The sequence below is a fragment of the Phyllobates terribilis genome, unplaced genomic scaffold, assembly GCF_046119375.1.
Source record: "Phyllobates terribilis strain yellow unplaced genomic scaffold, ASM4611937v1 Scaffold_3__8_contigs__length_932513732, whole genome shotgun sequence".
NCBI classification, from domain to species: domain Eukaryota; kingdom Metazoa; phylum Chordata; class Amphibia; order Anura; family Dendrobatidae; genus Phyllobates; species Phyllobates terribilis.
The window spans coordinates 661,754,964-661,781,058 of record NW_027362763.1 but is presented as its reverse complement, the minus strand read 5'-3'; the positions used below and the strand labels follow the sequence as shown (position 1 = coordinate 661,781,058).

General features: G+C 46.6%; 1 protein-coding gene and 1 long non-coding RNA gene across 10 annotated transcripts in view; one reads left to right on the top strand and one right to left on the bottom strand.

The window, feature by feature from the left end:
* Nucleotides 1-26,095, bottom strand: part of DAAM2 (dishevelled associated activator of morphogenesis 2) — a 683,500-nt gene that overhangs the window by 465,818 nt on the left and 191,587 nt on the right. The gene's annotated exons all lie outside the window — the stretch shown is intronic.
* On the top strand, nt 9,669-24,417 carry LOC141257304 (uncharacterized). Of its 2 annotated transcripts, none has more exons than XR_012318047.1 (2): nt 9,669-10,453; nt 23,805-24,417. It is a non-coding gene; the product is annotated as an uncharacterized lncRNA (long non-coding RNA). The 2 variants fall into 2 exon arrangements; XR_012318048.1 differs by lacking the exon at nt 9,669-10,453 and adding an exon at nt 10,469-10,910.

Below are 26,095 nucleotides of genomic sequence, written 5' to 3'. Positions count from 1 at the left end.
TACTCTGCAGTGCCCCCCAAGACAGAGCGATGCCACAGTGCCCTCTCCTCGAGACAAAGCAATGCTCCACAGTGCTCCCAGGACAGAGCGATGCTCCACAGTGCCCCCTTCCCCGGGACAAAACGATGCTCCACAGTGCCCCCCAGGACAAAGCGATGCTCCACTGTGCCCCCTGGGACAGATCGATGCTCCACAATGCCATCCCCCCCGGGACAGATCGATGCTCCACAGTACCCTCCCTGGGAGAGAGCGATGCTCCACAGTGACCCCCAGGACAAAGCGATACTCCACAGTGGCCCCCCCCCCCGGGACAGATAGATGCTACACATTACCCCCCTGGGACAGATCGACGCTCCACAGTACCCTCCCCGGGACAGAGCGATGCTCCACAGTGCCCCCCAGGACAAAGCAATCCTCCACTGTGCCCCCCGGGACAGATCGATGCTCCACAGTACCCTCCCCTGGACAGATCGATGCTCCGTGGTGCCCCCTGGGACAGAGCGATGCTTTGCAGTGCCCCCCAAGGACAGAGCGATGCTCCAGAGTGCCCCCGGGGAAAGAGCAATGTTCCACAGTGCCCCCCGGGACAGAGCGATGCTCCGCAGTGCCCCGGCCCCCTGGGACAGAGCGATGCTCCGCAGTGCCCTCCAGGACAGAGCAATGCTCCACAGTGTCCCTGGGACAGAGCGATTCTCCGTAGTGCCCCCCAGGACCGATCGATGCTCCACAGTGCACCCCCCCGGGACAGATGTGCCCCCGGGAGACAGAGTGATGTTCCACAGTGTCCCCAGGACAGAGTGATGCTCTGTAGTGGCCCCCAGGACATATTGATGCTCCACAGTGCCCCTGGGACAGAGCTCAGCTCCGAGCCACTCCACAGAGCCCCTAGGATAGAGCACAGTGCCCCAAGCTCCACAATGCCCATGAGACAAGGATTCACCTTATATTTGTATATAGTGTTAGAAACATTGATTGAAGTGGAAGACTTGTTGCACAGTCACATCGCAGATTAGTGAAGTGAGGTGATAGGCTGTCTAAAGAGATGTGTTTTTAAAGCACACTTAAAAATGTGGGCGCAAGATATTAATAAGAACATCCGGGGTAGTGCATTCCAGAAAACTGGCGCAGCACAAGATAAGTCTTGGAGACGGAATTGGGGGGGTTCGGATTATGGACGATGTTAGTCTTAGTTCAGTTGTGGAGCGGAGAGCATGGGTAGGGTGGTAGACAGAGATGAGAGTGGAGATGTATGGAGGTGCAGCACTGTGCAGAGGACAGGTAGGTGGTAGACAGAGATGAGGAGGAGATGTAGGACAGTGCAGCACTGTGGAGAGGACGGGTAGGTGGTAGACAGAGATGAGGAGGAGATGTAGGGTGGTGCAGCACTGTGGAGAGGACAGGTAGGTGATAGAGATGAGGAGGAGATGTAGGGCAGTGCAGCACTGTGGAGAGGACAGGTAGGTGATATACAGATATGTGGAGGAGATGTAGGACAGTGCAGCACTGTGGAGAGGATGGGCAGGTGATATACAGATATGTGGAGGAGATGTATGGAGGTGCAGCACTGTGGAAAGGATGGGTAGGTGATCTACAGATATGTGGAGGAGATGTAGGGCGGTGCAGCACTGTGGAGAGGATGGGTAGGTGATATACAGATATGTGGAGGAGATGTATGGAGGTGCAGCACTGTGGAGAGGACAGGTAGGTGATATACAGATATGTGGAGGAGATGTATGGAGGTGCAGCACTGTGGAGAGGATGGGTAGGTGATATACAGATATGTGGAGGAGATGTAGGACAGTGCAGCACTGTGGAGAGGACAGGTAGGTGATATACAGATATGTGGAGGAGATGTATGGAGGTGCAGCACTGTGGAGAGGATGGGTAGGTGATATACAGATATGTGGAGATGTATGGAGGTGCAGCACTGTGGAGAGGATGGGTAGGTGATATACAGATATGTGGAGGAGATGTATGGAGGTGTAGCACTGTGGAGAGGACAGGTAGGTGATATACAGATATGTGGAGGAGATGTATGGAGGTGCAGCACTGTGGAGAGGATGGGTAGGTGATATACAGATATGTGGAGGAGATGTAGGGCGGTGCAGCACTGTGGAGAGGATGGGTAGGTGATATACAGATATGTGGAGGAGATGTATGGAGGTGCAGCACTGTGGAGAGGATGGGTAGGTGATATACAGATATGTGGAGGAGATGTAGGACAGTGCAGCACTGTGGAGAGGACAGGTAGGTGATATACAGATATGTGGAGGAGATGTATGGAGGTGCAGCACTGTGGAGAGGATGGGTAGGTGATATACAGATATGTGGAGGAGATGTAGGGCGGTGCAGCACTGTGGAGAGGATGGGTAGGTGATATACAGATATGTGGAGGAGATGTATGGAGGTGCAGCACTGTGGAGAGGATGGGTAGGTGATATACAGATATGTGGAGGAGATGTAGGACAGTGCAGCACTGTGGAGAGGACAGGTAGGTGATATACAGATATGTGGAGGAGATGTATGGAGGTGCAGCACTGTGGAGAGGACAGGTAGGTGATATACAGATATGTGGAGGAGATGTATGGAGGTGCAGCACTGTGGAGAGGACAGGTAGGTGATATACAGATATGTGGAGGAGATGTATGGAGGTGCAGCACTGTGGAGAGGACAGGTAGGTGATATACAGATATGTGGAGGAGATGTAGGGCGGTGCAGCACTGTGGAGAGGATGGGTAGGTGATATACAGATATGTCGAGGAGATGTATGGAGGTGCAGCACTGTGGAGAGGACAGGTAGGTGATATACAGATATGTGGAGGAGATGTATGGAGGTGTAGCACTGTGGAGAGGACAGGTAGGTGATATACAGATATGTGGAGGAGATGTATGGGGGTGCAGCACTGTGGAGAGGATGGGTAGGTGATATACAGATATGTGGAGGAGATGTATGGAGGTGCAGCACTGTGGAGAGGACAGGTAGGTGATATACAGATATGTGGAGGAGATGAAGGGCGGTGCAGCACTGTGGAGAGGACAGGTAGGTGATATACAGATATGTGGAGGAGATGAAGGGCGGTGCAGCACTGTGGAGAGGACAGGTAGGTGATATACAGATATGTGGAGGAGATGAAGGGCGGTGCAGCACTGTGGAGAGGACAGGTAGGTGATATACAGATATGTGGAGGAGATGTATGGAGGTGCAGCACTGTGGAGAGGACAGGTAGGTGATATACAGATATGTGGAGGAGATGAAGGGCGGTGCAGCACTGTGGAGAGGACAGGTAGGTGATATACAGATATGTGGAGGAGATGTATGGAGGTGCAGCACTGTGGAGAGGATGGGTAGGTGATATACAGATATGTGGAGGAGATGAAGGGCGGTGCAGCACTGTGGAGAGGACAGGTAGGTGATATACAGATATGTGGAGGAGATGTAGGGCGGTGCAGCACTGTGGAGAGGACAGGTAGGTGATATACAGATATGTGGAGGAGATGTATGGAGGTGCAGCACTGTGGAGAGGATAGGCAGGTGATATACAGATATGTGGAGGAGATGAAGGGCGGTGCAGCACTGTGGAGAGGACAGGTAGGTGATATACAGATATGTGGAGGAGATGAAGGGCGGTGCAGCACTGTGGAGAGGACAGGTAGGTGATATACAGATATGTGGAGGAGATGAAGGGCGGTGCAGCACTGTGGAGAGGACAGGTAGGTGATATACAGATATGTGGAGGAGATGTATGGAGGTGCAGCACTGTGGAGAGGATGGGTAGGTGATATACAGATATGTGGAGGAGATGAAGGGCGGTGCAGCACTGTGGAGAGGACAGGTAGGTGATATACAGATATGTGGAGGAGATGAAGGGCGGTGCAGCACTGTGGAGAGGACAGGTAGGTGATATACAGATATGTGGAGGAGATGTATGGAGGTGCAGCACTGTGGAGAGGATAGGCAGGTGATATACAGATATGTGGAGGAGATGTATGGAGGTGTAGCACTGTGGAAAGGATGGGTAGGTGATATACAGATATGTGGAGGAGATGTAGGGCGGTGCAGCACTGTGGAGAGGACAGGTAGGTGATATACAGATATGTGGAGGAGATGTATGGAGGTGCAGCACTGTGGAGAGGATAGGCAGGTGATATACAGATATGTGGAGGAGATGTATGGAGGTGCAGCACTGTGGAGAGGATGGGTAGGTGATATACAGATATGTGGAGGAGATGAAGGGCGGTGCAGCACTGTGGAGAGGATGGGTAGGTGGTAGACAGAGAGGAGGAGGAGATGTCGGGTAGTGCAGCACTGTGGAGAGGATGGGTAGGTGATATACAGATATGTCGAGGAGATGTATGGAGGTGCAGCACTGTGGAGAGGATAGGCAGGTGATATACAGATATGTGGAGGAGATGTATGGAGGTGCAGCACTGTGGAAAGGATGGGTAGATGATATACAGACATGTGGAGGAGATGTAGGGCGGTGCAGCACTGTGGAGATGATGGGTAAGGTGGTAGACAGAGATGAGGAGGAGATGTAGGGTGGTGCAGCACTGTGGAGAGGACAGGTAGGTGATAGAGATGAGGAGAAGATTTAGGACAGTGCAGAACTGTGGAGAGGATGGGTAAGGTGATAGATGGAGATGAGAAGGAGATGGAGGACAGTGCAGCACTGTGGAGAGGACGAGTAGGTGGTAGACAGATGAGGAGGAGATGTAGGGCGGTGCAGCACTGTGGAGAGGACGGGTAGGTGATAGACAGAGATGAAGAAATGAGGGTCGGTGCAGCACTTTTGAGGGCTTTTTAAGCAAGAGATAAGTTTATATTGTATTCTGTAGCAGATGGGTAACCAATGCAATAACTGGCACAGGGAGGAGGCATCTCTGTAGTAGCTGGACAGAAAAACAACCCTGGCTACCGGATTCATATTCCGCAGCACTTCACAATTTTACAATGAGAGTGACAGTAAGAGTATTGTAGTTTCCAAGTTGAGAAAAAGTTGGATTCTGGAGATGTTTTTTCGATGCTGGTGTCAAGAGCGAGTGATCGGATAAAGGGGATGATGCCGGGGAGTAATGGTAAAACCACACACAGAAATGGAAATATTGGGCACAGGTAGGTTAGTGGAGGGAGGAAACACGAGCAGCTCGGTATTGGAGAGATTCAGTGTTATACAGAGGGAGGACATAGTGTTAGAGACAGCGGACAGACAGTCCCTGGTCTTTTGTAGTAATGCCGGGGTGATGTCCGGAGACGATGTGTATAACTGGGTGTCGTCAGCATAGAGATGATACTGAAAACCGAATCTACTGATGGTTTGTCCAATAGGAGCGGTGTATAAGGAAAAAAGAAGGGGGCCGAAGACTGAACCCCGAGGAACCCCGACAGTAAGGGGAAGACGAAAAGAAGAGCCACATCCAGAGCTGCATTTACAGTTCTGCTGTTGCATACTTTACACTACATTCATATCGACAGCCACATTAATAATTCCGCATTGGGGTCATGTTTGCTCCAGTCATGTCTACAGCAATTTACAATTCTTCTGTTACATTATTCATCAGATACATCTAGAGCTGCAATCATAATTCTGCTGTAACCTCGTATTTTCTACGCCACTTTCTTCACTTCTATCATTCTGAAAGATTGACTAACAAATGAAATGTCCCCATTGTTTCCGTTAGATAAGGACATTGGATACTGATCCCCACGTGGGGCTGATGGGACGATGATCTGCGGACTGAGAAACAAAAAAAAAACAATTCCAAAAGTTTTCCACACTTCGGCCCCACTGACACGTGTGAGTTTTGTGTAGTTATTGTATCAGCTTTATCTCCATTATAGCCTATGGCCACATTCACACATCCTCATTTTTTTGCAAATAAATGGTCTATAAAAGAAGAACGGCGACATGTGAATAAGAGGCTACTATAAAAAACATGGAATTGTGAATTCGTCCAAACACTTCATGCAGCTCTGAGCAGGTTGTAAGAAGTCATTTCTTCATACGCAGCGTCTAGACGAGAGCCGGACGCAGGATTCTGCTTTCTTGCAGTATTGAAATATCTTCAGTTTGGCGCAGACACTGACCACAGCGATCCACGCCAAGAGTGCGAACAGGGCTTTATCAGAACTAATGTGCTGCAAAACCTCATATAGGAGCGATCAAATTCACTGAGCTCCGCACATTATTTAATATTTATTTATTATTATTTATTATTATAGCGCCATTTATTCCATGGTGCTTTACATGTGAAAAAGGGGTATACAAAGCAAATACACAAACAATAATCTTGAACGAAACAGGTCAGCGACTGGTACAGGAGGAGCGAGGACCCTGCCCGCGAGGGCTCACAATCTACGAGGGATGGGTGAGGATACAGCAGGTGAGGATATCACAATCACATCTACACCTAATTAACAAAATACCTAAAAATAAAACAACAACATTTCCTTGGTCCAGGATCAAAAAACAAAATACATTTATTCTACATAGTGCCCCTATGTACAAGAATATAACTACTATAATACTGCTCCTATGTACAAGAATATAACTACTATAATACTGCCTCCTATGTACAAGAATATAACTACTATAATACTGCCCCTATGTACATGACTATAACTACTATAATACTGCTCCTATGTACAAGAATATAACTACTATAATACTGCTCCTATGTACAAGAATATAACTACTATAATACTGCCCCTATGTACATGACTATAACTACTATAATACTGCCTCCTATGTACAAGAATATAACTACTATAATACTGCCCCTATGTACAAGAATATAACTACTATAATACTGCTCCTATATTCAAGAATATAACTACTATAATACTGCCCTCTATGTACAAGAATATAACTACTATAATACTGCCCCTATGTACAAGAATATAACTACTATAATACTGCCCCTATGTACAAGAATATAACTACTATAATACTGCCCCTATGTACAAGAATATAACTACTATAATACTGCCCCTATGTACATGACTATAACTACTATAATACTGCTCCTATGTACAAGAATATAACTACTATAATACTGCTCCTATGTACAAGAATATAACTACTATAATACTGCCCCTATGTACATGACTATAACTACTATAATACTGCCTCCTATGTACAAGAATATAACTACTATAATACTGCCCCTATGTACAAGAATATAACTACTATAATACTGCTCCTATATTCAAGAATATAACTACTATAATACTGCCCTCTATGTACAAGAATATAACTACTATAATACTGCTCCTATGTACAAGAATATAACTACTATAATACTGCTCCTATGTACAAGAATATAACTACTATAATACTGCTCCTATGTACAAGAATATAACTACTATAATACTGCCCCCTATGTATAAGAATATAACTACTATAATACTGCCCTCTGTGTACTATCTGTTAAGCTATATAGCGGTGTAGTGTGTATGGCGGCTTTAGCCTTATGAATTTGCTGCTCTTTGCTGACTCCTCTCCCTCCAGTGGAGCAGATCTCCTATGCTCCCCCTCCATCCTGTACGCTGAGTCCTGGCATTAGTCGCCTCTGTTCGGGGTTCATCAGTCCAGGGCTCTGACAGTATGAATTTGTCATCTCCGCAGCTTTAAGAAAGTGAATAAAACCATAATCCACTCGTCAGATTATGGGGCAGCGGAAGAAATAGAACAAAGCGCTTGGAAAAGCGTCAACTTACTGTGTGGCGCGATCTTAAGACAACATTAATGTGACTTTCATTCCAAGGTCCCTTGTCGCTGGCGCTCATTTCCCGCAGCCGGGCAGAGAATGCAGCCAAGTCCCAGGAAAATGGACCAAGGAGCCGGAGGCTGAGATCCTCTGTAAGCGGTTTGTAGGATTATTTATAGGACCATCCTTGCCTGAACTGTGGCAGTACATAAAAAATAGACGGGGCCTTTACGTTTGTTATTGGGCTACCTATATCTTTGTTCATCCTGAGTCTCCTGTTTCATGAATAGAATGCCGGAACTGCAGTAAAAACTGACTCATCAGTAGAAGGGATTTAGAAAAATAGTGAATAAAAGTTTACCAGCTTCATCCAGTGATTAAAAGGGTTATGGGTTATTATTGCTTGAATAAAACCCATGACAAGTGCAGCATAGAAAAAGATAAAACCAACGCGTTTTGATTGTGATAACTGCCTCAGTGACATTAAGAAGAACATCGGTTTCTTTTTTCCCCCATGACCCTTCCCAATTCATCTCGTCTCCTCATTAGGGAAAAATTGTTTACAATGACTGAATGGGGCGTTTTTCCTCTGGCGAGGGCAAGAAGAATGGATTCAATAGACTGGTGAATTGTCAATCTCAAGAAAGATGCAGATTTTCTACCATTCAGGGTCTATGGGCAGCCAGGTGCTGCAATATCAGCCTCTAGTGGGTTTCACCCCTTAGGCTATGTGCACACAATGCTATGGGCAGCCGGGTGCTGCAATATCTGCCTCTAGTGGGTTTCACCCCTTAGGCTATGTGCACACAACGCTATGGGCAGCCAGGTGCTGAAATATCTGTCTCTAGTGGGTTTCACCCCTTAGGCTATGTGCACGCAACGCTATGGGCAGCCGGGTGCTGCAATATCTGCTTCTAGAGGGTTTCACCCCTTAGGCTATGCGCAGACAACGTTATGGGCAGCCGGGTGCTGCAATATCAGCCTCTAGTGGGTTTCACCCCTTAGGCTATGGGCACACAACGCTATGGGCAGCCGGGTGCTGCAATATATGCCTCTAGTGGGTTTCAGCCCTTAGGCTATGTGCACACAACGCTATGTGCAGCCGGGAGCTGCATATTCTGCCTCTAGAGGGTTTCACCCCTTAGGCTATGTGCACACAACGCTATGGGCAGCCGGGTGCAGCAATATCTGCCTTTGGTGGGTTTCACTCCTTATCCTATGTGCACACAACTCTATGGGCAGCCGGGTGCTGCAATATCAGCCTCTAGTGGGTTTCACCCCTTAGGCTATGGGCACACAACTCTATGTGCTCTTATAGATTGTGAGCCCTCGCGGGCAGGGTCCTCGCTCCTCCTGTACTAGTCGCTGTCACATTGTGTTCAAGATTATTGTAATTGTTCTTGTATTATTCCACTTTTTCACATGTGAAGCGCCATGGAATAAATGGCGCTATAATAATAAATAATAATAATAATAATGTGCAGCAGGGTGCTGCATTATCTGCCTCTAGTGGGTTTCACCCCTTAGGCTATGGGCACACAACACTATGGGCAGCCAGGCGCTGCAATATCTGCCTCTAGTGGGTTTCACCCCTTAGGCTATGTGCACACAACGCTATGTGCAGCCGGGTGCTGCATTTTCCACCTCTAGAGGGTTTCACCCCTTAGGCTATGTGCACACAACGCTATGTGCAGCCGGGTGCTGCATTTTCCACCTCTAGAGGGTTTCACCCCTTAGGCTATGTGCACACAACGCTATGGGCAGCCGGGTGCTGCAATATCTGCCTCTAGTGGGTTTCACCCCTTAGGCTATGGGCACACAAAATCTTTTTCCATTGGATGATTTTTTATCTCTATTCAACAATGAAGAAACTGAGAGCAAGTTTTGAAACAAAAATGCTGGGAAAATGGCCAAAAAGAAGCCCGGCCGTCTTTTCTGCCATCCCATAGACTTATATGGTAAAGCACCGAGCGTCTTCAGAGCAGAAAACACCTGAAGAACAGTCAGGTCACTTATTAACCACACTTGGCGTCAAAAACCCTCTCAAAAGCCTGACCATGTGAACAGCGAATCGTCGTTACACAGAAAAGTATGTCCATTGTTTGAGCATTTTCTGGGCGCTTTTTCAGGCGGATTTTGGAGCAGAACCTGAAGACGTGGTGTGCACACAGCCCTAATGGGGAAAGAAGGCTGCAGAGTAAAGCCAAAGCCGAGGGAGGGATTTTTAGGATTTTGCTCTTAAGCAGCTCTGAAGAATTCATCGTTTGACATCAAGGATGAAAATATGCAGAAAAGTAACGGATTCCGGCCAAACGAAAAACCACAAGCGTTCACCTCCGCGATCCCAGAGCTGAAATCTTCACATAGTTTCCAAGATGCAAGATCCCAAATTATTCTACTCATCTGTTTATTTGGGAAACATTGTTCCCAAGCAACATGGCTGGGGCGGAGGTGCAACATCCTGTCACAGAATTCCAGCCATGGAAAGAGGTCAGCGCCGCGCTACGTGTCAGTGAATCCCTGCAACCGTTACATGGCAGGAGAAGATGAGGCGCTGTACTGGATCATGTTCAGACTTCATTTATTTAAAGAGAAGCTTCCAACATATTTAAATAGCCAACAACCATCCTTACGTGTCAGTCCTCACTGCAGTTCTGGCATTCTATTCGCAAATCAGCAAGCTCAAGATGAACAGCAATTAAAGTCGCACAGAAGAAATGCGTCCACCTGTGACCACAGTGCCGAGGTATTGCTAGAAGTAGTGTGCGGCAACCCTTAGCTCCAAGACTGTGGACTGCACCTTTAAGGGGTCTTGTGTGTGCTGCGGCCCTGGCTCCAGACCTCGCCTTTCCCTTGTGGCGTCTCTGGGGGATCTTTAGTGTCAGAGCCCATCAGTCCTGGAGCTGAATGGGAAATAAGGTGTGAGAAAGGTTAATAGGAAACTGCAGAGCTTGCACTCCCTCCTCATCCTGCCCCGCCGCCAGGCACTGCGCAAACTTTATTACAGAAGTCTGGGAAGAGGAGTTTTTGTTTCTTGTGCAAAAGTAATTTGCAGTCTCTGCGCTGCCAAAATACACAGGCGTCCGCCCCACTGATGACTTCCTGCCCATAACACGAAGCTACAGGACGGCCGGTGCATAATCCACAGCAAGAGTGACTCAGGATCAGTAATGGATGTACACAGTGACCCCACCAGCAGAATAGTGAGTGCAGCTCTGGAGTATAATACAGGATGTAACTCAGGATCAGTAATGTAATGTATGTACACAGTGACTGCACCAGCAGAATAGTGAGTGCAGCTCTGGAGTATAATACAGGATGTAACTCAGGATCAGTAATGTAATGTATGTACACAGTGACTGCACCAGCAGAATAGTGAGTGCAGCTCTGGGGTATAATACAGGATGTAACTCAGGATCAGTAATGTAATGTATGTACACAGTGACTGCATCAGCAGAATAGTGAGTGCAGCTCTGGAGTATAATACAGGATGTAACTCAGGATCAGTAATGTAATGTATGTACACAGTGACTGCACCAGCAGAATAGTGAGTGCAGCTCTGGGGTATAATACAGGATGTAACTCAGGATCAGTAATGTAATGTATGTACACAGTGACTGCACCAGCAGAATAGTGAGTGCAGCTCTGGAGTATAATACAGGATGTAACTCAGGATCAGTAATGTAATGTATGTACACAGTGACTGCACCAGCAGAATGGTGAGTGCAGCTCTGGAGTATAATACAGGATGTGACTCAGGATCAGTAATGTAATGTATGTACACAGTGACTGCACCAGCAGAATAGTGAGTGCAGCTCTGGAGTATAATACAGGATGTAACTCAGGATCAGTAATGTAATGTATGTACACAGTGACTCCACCAGCAGAATAGTGAGTGCAGCTCTGGAGTATAATATAGGATGTAACTCAGGATCAGTAATGTAATGTATGTACACAGTGACTGCACCAGCAGAATAGTGAGTGCAGCTCTGGAGTATAATACAGGATGTAACTCAGGATCAGTAATGTAATGTATGTACACAGTGACTGCACCAGCAGAATAGTGAGTGCAGCTCTGGAGTATAATACAGGAGGTAACTCAGGATCAGTAATGTAATGTATGTACACAGTGACTGCACCAGCAGAATAGTGAGTGCAGCTCTGGAGTATAATACAGGATGTAACTCAGGATCAGTAATGTAATGTATGTACACAGTGACTGCACCAGCAGAATAGTGAGTGCAGCTCTGGGGTATAATACAGGATGTAACTCAGGATCAGTAATGTAATGTATGTACACAGTGACTCCACCAGCAGAATAGTGAGTGCAGCTCTGGAGTATAATACAGGATGTAACTCAGGATCAGTAATGTAATGTATGTACACAGTGACTGCACCAGCAGAATGGTGAGTGCAGCTCTGGAGTATAATACAGGATGTGACTCAGGATCAGTAATGTAATGTATGTACACAGTGACTGCACCAGCAGAATAGTGAGTGCAGCTCTGGAGTATAATACAGGATGTAACTCAGGATCAGTAATGTAATGTATGTACACAGTGACTCCACCAGCAGAATAGTGAGTGCAGCTCTGGAGTATAATATAGGATGTAACTCAGGATCAGTAATGTAATGTATGTACACAGTGACTGCACCAGCAGAATAGTGAGTGCAGCTCTGGAGTATAATACAGGAGGTAACTCAGGATCAGTAATGTAATGTATGTACACAGTGACTGCACCAGCAGAATAGTGAGTGCAGCTCTGGAGTATAATACAGGATGTAACTCAGGATCAGTAATGTAATGTATGTACACAGTGACTGCACCAGCAGAATAGTGAGTGCAGCTCTGGAGTATAATACAGGAGGTAACTCAGGATCAGTAATGTAATGTATGTACACAGTGACTGCACCAGCAGAATAGTGAGTGCAGCTCTGGAGTATAATACAGGATGTAACTCAGGATCAGTAATGTAATGTATGTACACAGTGACTGCAGCAGCAGAATAGTGAGCGCAGCTCTGGAGTATAATACAGGATGTAACTCAGGATCAGTAATGTAATGTATGTACACAGTGACTGCACCAGCAGAATAGTGAGTGCAGCTCTGGAGTATAATACAGGAGGTAACTCAGGATCAGTAATGTAATGTATGTACACAGTGACTCCACCAGCAGAATAGTGAGTGCAGCTCTGGAGTATAATATAGGATGTAACTCAGGATCAGTAATGTAATGTATGTACACAGTGACTGCACCAGCAGAATAGTGAGTGCAGCTCTGGAGTATAATACAGGATGTGACTCAGGATCAGTAATGTAATGTATGTACACAGTGACTGCACCAGCAGAATAGTGAGTGCAGCTCTGGAGTATAATACAGGATGTAACTCAGGATCAGTAATGTAATGTATGTACACAGTGACTCCACCAGCAGAATAGTGAGTGCAGCTCTGGAGTATAATATAGGATGTAACTCAGGATCAGTAATGTAATGTATGTACACAGTGACTGCACCAGCAGAATAGTGAGTGCAGCTCTGGGGTATAATACAGGATGTAACTCAGGATCAGTAATGTAATGTATGTACACAGTGACCCAGTTGTTAATGTAGATTACGTATATAGTCATATCTCTTCCACAAGGGGATGAGGACAGGTGTTTGGTGACTATAGTGACATCATTGTGTTTCTCCCTGCACAGTACATTATACACAGGGACACCTGTCATTCTCTATTATATGATCCTTTGTTCTCTGAGGTCACCCTGGGATATAATGTTGCGATGTGTCAGTTTTGGGGGCAGTTTCTCCTTAGCTGCTGATGAGGGTAAGAAAACAGCCGCAGATCTCCACGTGCCTGCCCTTCTTATTCCAGCAATCTGTGCAGATTCTTTCCCTGGGGATTTTAGTACAAAGGTTCTGTTTTTGAGCATCACCCAATGAAAATATTTGCCAGTCCCCATGTTTGAGAGCCACGTACGCCGCTGCCCCAGATTAATGCATTTTTAATACTGAGAGAAATCAGCGCTGGATTCATTTTTCTGTTATTCTAATGATTACACCGCGCATTTCAAAGTGTCAGACTTAGCAGAGTGGCCCAAATAAGCAAGGAGAACATTAAAAGAAAATAACCCAGCCGTGTGGCCTGATTTCTGCGCTAATGAAATTAACCCCTTCCTGCAAGATCGCAGTCATTTTTTTGGATCGGAAAGAAAAAGCAAAAAACTTTTTACCGTCTGATGGGAGCTTTTCTCTTACTTTAATGCTTTCTTGTTGGAAAAACATGGCAGATTTCTTCTACAAAAAAAAAGTTCCACATCTGTCCAGGGTCGTGTTTGCTATAGCAGCTTGACTCTATTAAGGTGAATGGAACGGAGCTGCAATACCAAACGCAACCTGTGGATTGGAGGGTGGTGTTCTTGGCTGTTTTTTTTTAATACTGTTATACCATTTGATATAAAAGCAAGCTACTGTATGTAACAACATGAGCTTCCCTTAAGATACTATCTTGCAATTTTGCATCTTAGCTAAGTGGTATATAGGCATTGGGCACAGAACCTGCAGTTACTATATTATTAGGGCATTGGCCCATGAACCCCACAACTGTCCACAAGGTTTAGTAATTCTGATGCCTCTTTGCTTTCTATTTGCACTCATCACTGATCTATCAAAGTCAATGGCTGTCCACTCTCCCCAGCCCCCCAAACTCGCTGCCTCGGGGTAACCCTGGACTCTGATCTCTCCTTCAAACCAAATATCCAATCCTTTTCCACTTCCTGCCGACTCCAACTCAAAAATATCTCCCGGATCCGCACATTCCTAAACCATGAATCTGCAAAAACACTAGTGCACGCCCTCATCATCTCCCGCCTCGACTACTGCAACCTGCTGCTCTGTGGCCTCCCTTCTACCACTCTTGCACCCCTCCAATCTATCCTAAACTCTGCTGCCCGACTAATCCACCTGTCCCCCCGCTATTCCCCGGCCTCTCCTCTCTCTCAATCCCTTCACTGACTCCCCATTGTACAGACAATCCAGTTCAAAACCCTAACCATGGCATACAAAGCCATCCACAACCTGTCTCCTCCATATATCTCTGACCTAGTCTCCCGCTACATACCTGCACGCAACCTCCGATCCTCACAAGATCTCCTTCTCTACTCCCCTCTTATCTCCTCTTCCCACAATCTTACAAGATTTCTCCCCTGCTTCCCCCCTACTCTGGAACTCTGCACCCCAACACATCAGACTCTTGCCGACCATGGAAACCTTCAAAAGGAACCTGAAGACCCACATCTTCCGACAAGCCTACAACCGGCAGTAACCACTGATCCACCATACCGCTGCACGACCAGCTCTACCCTCACCTACTGTATCCTCACCCATCTCTTGTAGATTGTGAGCCCTCGCGGGCAGGGTCCTCGCTCCACCACATTACTGCACGACCAGCTCTACCCTCACCTACTGTATCCTCACCCATCTCTTGTAGATTGTGAGCCCTCGCGGGCAGGGTCCTCTCTCCACCATACTGCTCCGCCATACCGCTGCACGACCAGCTCTACCCTCACCTACTGTATCCTCACCCATCCCTTGTAGATTGTGAGCCCTCGCGGGCAGGGTTCTCGCCCCACCATACCGCTGCACGACCAGCTCTACCCTCACCTACTGTATCCTCACCCATCCCCTGTAGACTGTGAGCCCTCGCGGGCAGGGTCCTCGCTTCACCATACCACTGCACGACCAGCTCTACCCTCACCTACTGTATCCTCACCCATCCCTTGTAGACTGTGAGCTCTCGCGGGCAGGGTCCTCTCTCCACCATACTGCTCCGCCATACCACTGCACGACCAGCTCTACCCTCACCTACTGTATCCTCACCCATCCCCTGTAGACTGTGAGCCCTTGCGGGCAGGGTCCTCGCTCCACCATACCGCTGCACGACCAGCTCTACCCTCACCTACTGTATCCTCACCCATCCCTTGTAGATTGTGAGCCCTCGCGGGCAGGGTCCTCGCTTCACCATACCACTGCACGACCAGCTCTACCCTCACCTACTGTATCCTCACCCATCCCTTGTAGACTGTGAGCTCTCGCGGGCAGGGTCCTCTCTCCACCATACTGCTCCGCCATACCGCTGCACGACCAGCTCTACCCTCACCTACTGTATCCTCACCCATCCCCTGTAGACTGTGAGCCCTCGCGGGCAGGGTCCTCGCTCCACCATACCGCTGCACGACCAGCTCTACCCTCACCTACTGTATCCTCACCCATCCCCTGTAGACTGTGAGCCCTCGCGGGCAGGGTCCTCGTCCACCATACCACTGCACGACCAGCTCTACCCTCACCTACTGTATCCTCACCCATCCCTTGTAGACTGTGAGCTCTCGCGGGCAGGGACCTCGCTCCTCCTGTACCAGTCACCGTCGTGTTTTTATTTGAGATTATTGTAATTGTTTTTGCTATGTAAAACCCCTTTTTTTCACATGTAAAGCGACATGGAATAAATGGCGCTATAACAATAAATAATAATAATAATCATCCTCCATTATCAGAACACATGAAAGTCTTCTCCTGTGCTGCACCATCCTTCCAGGATCTCTGACCTTCCAATAAATAATCTCCATTGTTTTTCTTCTGTTACATAGAGCTTTGGTGATTATTTCTGCTTCCTATCAGTGAATGCAAAGATTGTAAACTTCTTTCATCCAGACCTGATACATTTCACAGCTGAAGGTTTGTTCTGCAATTGTATCCATTCTACACAATGTTTACAAACATCAGTCTCACAAATATCTCTGCTGATAGTTTGCTACAATGTTCATGTAAAATGTATCAAGTCCAGCCTCCCCAGCTCACAGGCTACTTTCAAGAAAGGATAGTTTATAAAGAATTGTATCTACTGGGAGAAGTGTAAAGTCAGTACAGATTAGATTCAGAGGGAGGTAAAGTGCATCCCTCAGAAAAAAAAGTGACTACTCAAACCAAGCACCGCACCTTGTAAGCGGCAGAACTTCAATAAACATCACATTTTATTATTGTTTAAATCCAGAAATTGTTCCTTACTGAAACATGGTAATTAGGTGTCAGGTGCACCATGGGCGTGGCCAAGCGGTTTCATGCACCTTTCCATTTACTTCTTCACTTCTCCCTTGATTGACAGCTCTGGCTTTACAGGAGCAAATGGAGGGCAGAGATAGATGGAAACCAAGTAGGTGGAGTGGAGGGTTTCACTAAACTGCTAGGTGACGCCCAGAGTGCACCCAGTGCTTCATTAGCATATTCAAATAAAGGAACACTTTCTGGATTTGGATTGTTCAGGTGTTAGTTTTTTTTTTTTTGTACTATGTCCCATACAAGGTGCTGTGCTTGGTATGAACAGTCATTTTGTGTAGACATACTCCATCTAAAATAACGAGAATTGTTACTGACTGTCAGCAAGCACTGCAGGGGATTTACACTATTCATTTTATAGAGTATTGGACACAAATGTAACAAACCCTCAGCTGTTTATGATAAATACAGATCATCATCCCCGGCGTATAAATAATATATGTTGCAAATCACTGCAAAAAAGCAGAGATGTGGTGAAAAATAGAACAAATTTAGTAATCTAAGTTAGATAAATAATAAGCTCCAAATAGTTGGTTTCCGTGCCTCGCACCAAATGTATTTTATGTTTTAGAAACTTTTTCTGCTTCTGTCGACATGATCAGAATGGAAGATGGCTTCCTGAGAAGGGATGATGGCTTGGTGAAAAGTGTTGGGGGGGATACAATGTGCCAATATGTGGGAAATATTGGTGTAAAGTAAACCAACAAAACGGCAGAATAAAGAGAAGTGGCCGAAATGTCTACAAGTCCCCCAACGTCAGGCACAAGGTTTCCATACAATTTATTGTGTGATCATTTCTGTCATTGTCTTATTGCTCTCCTTATTGTGAGATTTTCACCAGCAGAGGTCATTCTACAATTGTATTACGGGGACCTCCTGCATCCCCCCACTTTAACACCTGCTCCCACCATTGTTTTCGTAGACTGCTCCAAATTACATTTTACCTTCTTATATTATGAATGAAATATGGCGAGTCAGGCTAATAAATGACATAAATAGAGGCCTGCGCCGGCAGAGCTGACGCTCAACCCTCATTAAGATGCTTATTAAAGAGGTAAATTACTTGTGGCCACAAACTCACCTCTCTGGCTCGCACCCCTGAACAATGACATTGCCTTCACTCTAATTGGCATCAGCTTTTTATGCCCGGCAAATAAGGATTTAATGGAGCTGTAATTTCTATGCGCGCTCGCTGTTATGTCTAGACGCACAAATATAAAATATGAATCATTGTCATTAGATGTATGGATTTATTCATATAGAAATGTACATAAAGCTAATAACTCCCAGATGTACAGGGACGCAGAAATCTACCAGTCACTGTATGGAGTAAGGACAAATCACTGTATGGAACAAGTTCTCCAGATACTAAGGACACATTGTATACATATATAGTCACCCTGCGCTAACAGAGAGAGCTTACATATCTCATCCACAGTTACAGTATTATCCTCCAGAGCTGCACTCACTATTCTGCTGGTGGAGTCACTGTGTACATACATTACATTACTGATCCTGAGTTACATCCTGTATTATACCCCAGAGCTGCACTCACTATTCTGCTGGTGCAGTCACTGTGTACATACATTACATTACTGATCCTGAGTTACATCCTGTATTATACCCCAGAGCTGCACTCACTATTCTCCTGGTGCAGTCACTGTGTACATACATTACATTACTGATCCTGAGTTACATCCTGTATTATACTCCAGAGCTGCACTCACTATTCTGCTGGTGCAGTCACTGTGTACATACATTACATTACTGATCCTGAGTTACATCCTGTATTATACTCCAGAGCTGCATTCACTATTCTGCTGGTGCAGTCACTGTGTACATACATTACATTACTGATCCTGAGTTACATCCTGTATTATACTCCAGAGCTGCACTCACTATTCTGCTGGTGCAGTCACTGTGTACATACATTACATTACTGATCCTGAGTTACATCCTGTATTATACCCCAGAGCTGCACTCACTATTCTGCTGGTGTAGTCACTGTGCACATACATTACATTACTGATCCTGAGTTACATCCTGTATTATACTCCAGAGCTGCACTCACTATTCTGCTGGTGCAGTCACTGTGTACATACATTACTGATCCTGAGTTACATCCTGTATTATACTCCAGAGCTGCACTCACTATTCTGATGGTGGAGTCACTGTGTACATACATTACATTACTGATCCTGAGTTACATCCTGTATTATACTCCAGAGCTGCACTCACTATTCTGCTGGTGCAGTCACTGTGTACATACATTATATTACTGATCCTGAGTTACCTCCTGTATTATACTCCAGAGCTGCACTCACTATTCTGCTGGTGCAGTCACTGTGTACATACATTACATTACTGATCCTGAGTTACACCCTGTATTATACTCCAGAGCTGCACTCACTATTCTGCTGGTGCAGTCACTGTGTACATACATTACATTACTGATCCTGAGTTACCTCCTGTATTATACCCCAGAGCTGCACTCACTATTCTGCTGGTGCAGTCACTGTGTACATACATTACATTACTGATCCTGAGATACATCCTGTATTATACTCCAGAGCTGCACTCACTATTCTGCTGGTGCAGTCACTGTGTACATACATCACATTACTGATCCTGAGTTACATTCTGTATTATACTCCAGAGCTGCGCTCACTATTCTGATGGCGGAGTCACTGTGTACGTACATTACATTACTGATCCTGAGTTACATCCTGTATAATACTCCAGAGCTGCGCTCACTATTCTGCTGGTGCAGTCACTGTGTATATACATTACATTGCTGATCCTGAGTTACCTCCTGTATTATACTCCAAAGCTGCACTCACTATTCTGCTGGTGCAGTCACTGTGTACATACATTACATTACTGATCCTGAGTTACCTCCTGTATTATCCTCCAGAGCTGCACTCACTATTCTGCTGGTGCAGTCACTGTGTACATACATTACATTACTGATCCTGAGTTACATCCTGTATTATACTCCAGAGCTGCACTCACTATTCTGCTGGTGCTGTCACTGTGTACATACATTACATTACTGATCCTGAGTTACCTCCTGTATTATACTCCAGAGCTGCACTCACTATTCTGCTGGTGCAGTCACTGTGTACATACATTACATTACTGATCCTGAGTTACACCCTGTATTATACTCCAGAGCTGCACTCACTATTCTGCTGGTGCAGTCACTGTGTGCATACATTACATTACTGATCCTGAGTTACCTCCTGTATTATACCCCAGAGCTGCACTCACTATTCTGCTGGTGCAGTCACTGTGTACATACATTACATTACTGATCCTGAGATACATCCTGTATTATACTCCAGAGCTGCACTCACTATTCTGCTGGTGCAGTCACTGTGTACATACATCACATTACTGATCCTGAGTTACATCCTGTATTATACCCCAGAGCTGCACTCACTATTCTGATGGCGGAGTCACTGTGTACGTACATTACATTACTGATCCTGAGTTACCTCCTGTATTATACTCCAAAGCTGCACTCACTATTCTGCTGGTGCAGTCACTGTGTACATACATTACATTACTGATCCTGAGTTACATGCTGTATTATACTCCAGAGCTGCACTCACTATTCTGCTGGTGCTGTCACTGTGTACATACATTACATTACTGATCCTGAGTTACCTCCTGTATTATACTCCAGAGCTGCACTCACTATTCTGCTGGTGCAGTCACTGTGTACATACATTACATTACTGATCCTGAGTTACATCCTGTATTATACTCCAGAGCTGCACTCACTATTCTGCTGGTGCAGTCACTGTGTACATACATTACATTACTGATCCTGAGTTACATCCTGTATTATACTCCAGAGCTGCACTCACTATTCTGCTGGTGCAGTCACTGTGTACATACATTACATTACTGATCCTGAGTTACATCCTGTATTATACTCCAGAGCTGCGCTCACTATTCTGCTGGTGCAGTCACTGTGCACATACATTACATTACTGATCCTGAGTTACATCCTGTATTATACCCTAGAGCTGCGCTCACTATTCTGCTGGTGCATTCACTGTGCACATACATTACATTACTGATCCTGAGTTACATCCTGTATTATACTCCAGAGCTGCACTCACTATTCTGCTGGTGGAGTCACTGTGTACATACATTACATTACTGATCCTGAGTTACATCTTGCATTATACTCCAGAGCTGCACTCACTATTCTGCGGGTGCAGTCACTGTGTACATACATTACATTACTGATCCTGAGTTACATCCTGTATTATACCCCAGAGCTGCACTCACTATTCTGCTGGTGCAGTCACTGTGTACATACATTACATTACTGATCCTGAGTTACATCCTGTATTATACTCCAGAGCTGCACTCACTATTCTGCTGGTGCTGTCACTGTGTACATACATTACATTACTGATCCTGAGTTACATCCTGTATTATACTCCAGAGCTGCACTCACTATTCTGCTGGTGCTGTCACTGTGTACATACATTACATTACTGATCCTGAGTTACCTCCTGTATTATCCTCCAGAGCTGCACTCACTATTCTGCTGGTGCAGTCACTGTGTACATACATTACATTACTGATCCTGAGTTACATCCTGTATTATACTCCAGAGCTGCACTCACTATTCTGCTGGTGCTGTCACTGTGTACATACATTACATTACTGATCCTGAGTTACATCTTGCATTATACTCCAGAGCTGCACTCACTATTCTGCGGGTGCAGTCACTGTGTACATACATTACATTACTGATCCTGAGTTACCTCCTGTATTATACTCCAGAGCTGCACTCACTATTCTGCTGGTGCAGTCACTGTGTACATACATTACATTACTGATCCTGAGTTACATCCTGTATTATACTCCAGAGCTGCACTCACTATTCTGCTGGTGCAGTCACTGTGTACATACATTACATTACTGATCCTGAGTTACCTCCTGTATTATCCTCCAGAGCTGCACTCACTATTCTGCTGGTGCAGTCACTGTGTACATACATTACATTACTGATCCTGAGTTACCTCCTGTATTATACTCCAGAGCTGCACTCACTATTCTGCTGGTGCAGTCACTGTGTACATACATTACATTACTGATCCTGAGTTACCTCCTGTATTATCCTCCAGAGCTGCACTCACTATTCTGCTGGTGCAGTCACTGTGTACATACATTACATTACTGATCCTGAGTTACATCCTGTATTATACTCCAGAGCTGCACTCACTATTCTGCTGGTGCTGTCACTGTGTACATACATTACATTACTGATCCTGAGTTACCTCCTGTATTATACTCCAGAGCTGCACTCACTATTCTGCTGGTGGAGTCACTGTGTACATACATTACATTACTGATCCTGAGTTACCTCCTGTATTATACTCCAGAGCTGCACTCACTATTCTGCTGGTGCAGTCACAGTGTACATACATTACATTACTGATCCTGAGTTACCTCCTGTATTATCCTCCAGAGCTGCACTCACTATTCTGCTGGTGCAGTCACTGTGTACATACATTACATTACTGATCCTGAGTTACATCCTGTATTATACTCCAGAGCTGCACTCACTATTCTGCTGGTGCTGTCACTGTGTACATACATTACATTACTGATCCTGAGTTACCTCCTGTATTATACTCCAGAGCTGCACTCACTATTCTGCTGGTGGAGTCACTGTGTACATACATTACATTACTGATCCTGAGTTACCTCCTGTATTATACTCCAGAGCTGCACTCACTATTCTGCTGGTGCAGTCACAGTGTACATACATTACATTACTGATCCTGAGTTACCTCCTGTATTATACTCCAGAGCTGCACTCACTATTCTGCTGGTGCAGTCACTGTGTACATACATTACATTACTGATCCTGAGTTACCTCCTGTATTATCCTCCAGAGCTGCACTCACTATTCTGCTGGTGCAGTCACTGTGTACATACATTACATTACTGATCCTGAGTTACCTCCTGTATTATACTCCAGAGCTGCACTCACTATTCTGCTGGTGCAGTCACTGTGTACATACAATACATTACTGATCCTGAGTTACATCCTGTATTATACTCCAGAGCTGCACTCACTATTCTACTGGTGCAGTCACTGTGCACATACATTACATTACTGATCCTGAGTTACATCCTGTATTATACTCCAGAGCTGGACTCACTATTCTGCTGGTGCAGTCACTGTGTACATACATTACATTACTGATCCTGAGTTACATCTTGCATTATATTCCAGAGCTGCTCTCACTATTCTGCTGGTGCAGTCACTGTGTACATACATTACATTACTGATCCTGAGTTACATCCTGTATTATAATCCAGAGCAGCATTCACTATTCTGTTGGTGCAGTCACTGTGTACATACATTACATTACTGATCCTGAGTTACATCCTGTATTATACTCCAGAGCTGCACTCACTATTCTGCTGGTGCAGTCACTGTGTACATACATTACATTACTGATCCTGAGTTACATCCTGTATTATACTCCAGAGCTGGACTCACTATTCTGCTGGTGCAGTCACTGTGTACATACATTACATTACTGATCCTGAGTTACATCCTGTATTATACTCCAGAGCTGCACTCACTATTCTGCTGGTGCAGTCACTGTGTACATACATTACATTACTGATCCTGAGTTACATCCTGCATTCTTCTCCAGAGCTGCACTCAGTGAAGTGTAGTAAAATGTTACAATGTTGCAATGTACATGCTCTAGTTGCATCATATCCGTATTTTTCATGCACATTCCCAATGTAATGAGAAGATAGAAATGTTTCCATTTTCCGCCTCTTTCTTCTCATAAGGAAACCATTGCAGCCGTCAGGATATTGGCGCCATAGCAGCACGATGGCGGTGGACACGACGCCCAGTCCCTGCTCTGTATTTGCTTTTCATGTTTTGATGCTTTGCGCTCATGTAACTCGGATTTTACTCATTTTTCTGTATAGATAAATCCTCGGGGACTTGGAAGAAACAGTTACTTTTAATGCTGAGTCTTATAAACCTCGTGCGAAACAACCAAAGAGAAATGGCCGGATCTGCCGTGAGCTTCTCGGGATGAGAACGACACTTGACAGCAGCAAAGAAGAAAATGAAAAAAGATGAAATAAAATCCCAGAGAAACGCAGCGGAGTCGAGTCCTGGGGCGACTGACAGGAGTGTGCCGGGGGCGACAGAAGGAAAACTGCGGCGACCAGTGACATGATTATTAGAGGGTCTGTAGATGCTTAAAGAGCCAGTCCTATCATACTCAGATCATATTAGTAGAAGCTACTTGGCTTACATTTTTGATAAAAAATCAAGAAGCCATCCAACCACGACAAGGTGACCCCAATATGGCTCATAACAGGGAGTAATAGATTTTAGTCTCCTATCCTACAGTCACCTCTCCTTAGTAATGGCTGATAACAGGGAGCAATGGATCATAATCATCTGCACAGTAAACGGGGAGCAGAAACCCAATGTGCACCGGGATATTCTTTGTCTTCCATTAATGTCGTTACATCTTTGTGCATTGAGGTTTTCTGCAATTTCATAAATGTATTTTCTGTTTTATTTGCACATTATTTGTAAGATCATCACTCGCTGTCAGTGAATTGAACACTTTCCTGCATCCAGAGGCTGAGAACCCGACCTCCCCGGATAGCTGTCACAGCTGAGGGGTTGTTACAATGTATCCAGTCCAGACAAGCCTCTGTCTCCTTAGACTGACACATTGTCTCACAGAGGACGGTCAGGACTGGACACCATTCATCTCACCCCCTCTGTAGTCAGGTGTCTGGGCACCTCGTGGGCAGGAATCAGTGGCGGCTCCGGTGCGGCCTGCGGTGTCGGTCAGTGCTAGCTCGCCTCTACTCAGATGTGAGGAAGCAATGTGGCCGCTGACATGACGGCAGGACGGACACCCGGGACCATCCACTCAGCCCACTGCCAGAGTAATGGGTGACAGTCCTGCAGCGGGAAGAAGGGGCTCAAGTGGCTCAGGGGGCAGAGGGGGCTCAGGGATTATAGGGGGCCGGGTGGGCTCAGGGGCAGAAGGGGCTCAGTGGTTAGAGGGGGCAGAGGGGAGTCAGGGGGCTGAGGGGGCAGGGTAGGATCAGGGGGCAGAGGGGGCTCAGGGATTATAGGGGGCAGGGTGGGCTCAGGGGCAGAAGGGGCTCAGTGGTTAGAGGGGGCAGAGGGGGGTCAGGGGGCAGGGTAGGATCAGGGGGCAGAGGGGGCTCAGGGATTATAGGGGGCAGAGGGGGCTCAGGGATTATAGGGGGCAGAGGGGGCTCAGGGATTAGAGGGGGCAGAGGGGGCTCAGGGATTATAGGGGGCAGGGTAGGCTCAGGGGGCAGAGGCGGCTCAGTGGTTAGAGGGGGCAGGGTGGGCTCAGGGGGCAGAGGGGGCTCAGGGATTATAGGGGGCTGGGTGGGCTCAGGGATTATAGGGGGCAGAGGGGGCTCAGGGATTATAGGGGGCAGGGTGGGCTCGGGCAGAAGGGGCTCAGTGGTTAGAGGGGGCAGAGGGGGCTCAGGGATTATAGGGGGCTGGGTGGGCTCAGGGGGCAGAGGGGGCTCAGGGATTATAGGGGGCAGAGGGGGCTCAGGGATTATAAGGGGCAGGGTGGGCTCGGGGCAGAAGGGGCTCAGTGGTTAGAGGGGGCTCAGGGGGCTGAAGGGGCAGGGTGGGATCAGGGGGCAGAGGGGGCTCAGGGATTATAGGGGCAGAGGGGGCTCAGGGATTATAGGGGGCAGGGTGGGCTCAGGGGGCAGAGGGGGCTCAGGGGGCAGAGGGGGCTCAGGGATTATAGGGGGCTGGGTGGGCTCAGGGGGCAGAGGCGACTCAGTGGCTAGAGGGGGCAAGGTGGGCTCAGGGGGCAGAGGGGGCTCAGGGATTATAGGGGGCTGGGTGGGCTCAGGGGGCAGAGGCGACTCAGTGGTTAGAGGGGGCAGGGTGGGCTCAGGTGGCAGAGGGGGCTTGTGCTGTCACACTCCGGCTATGGAATCTCCACACTAGATGTTTGGCCGCGATCTCTGCTCCTCTCCACGTGTCTGAGCCACACAGATAGGAAGGACAAGTGCAATGTGACTGTGTGCATGACGAGCAGGAGGCAGAAAGGTCCGGTATTAGGAGGGGCAGTCCGGCATTACGATCAGGAGGCAGAAAGGTCCGGTATTAGGAGGGGCAGTCCGGCATGACGAGCAGGAGGCAGAAAGGTCCGGTATTAGGAGGGGCAGTCCGGCATGACGAGCAG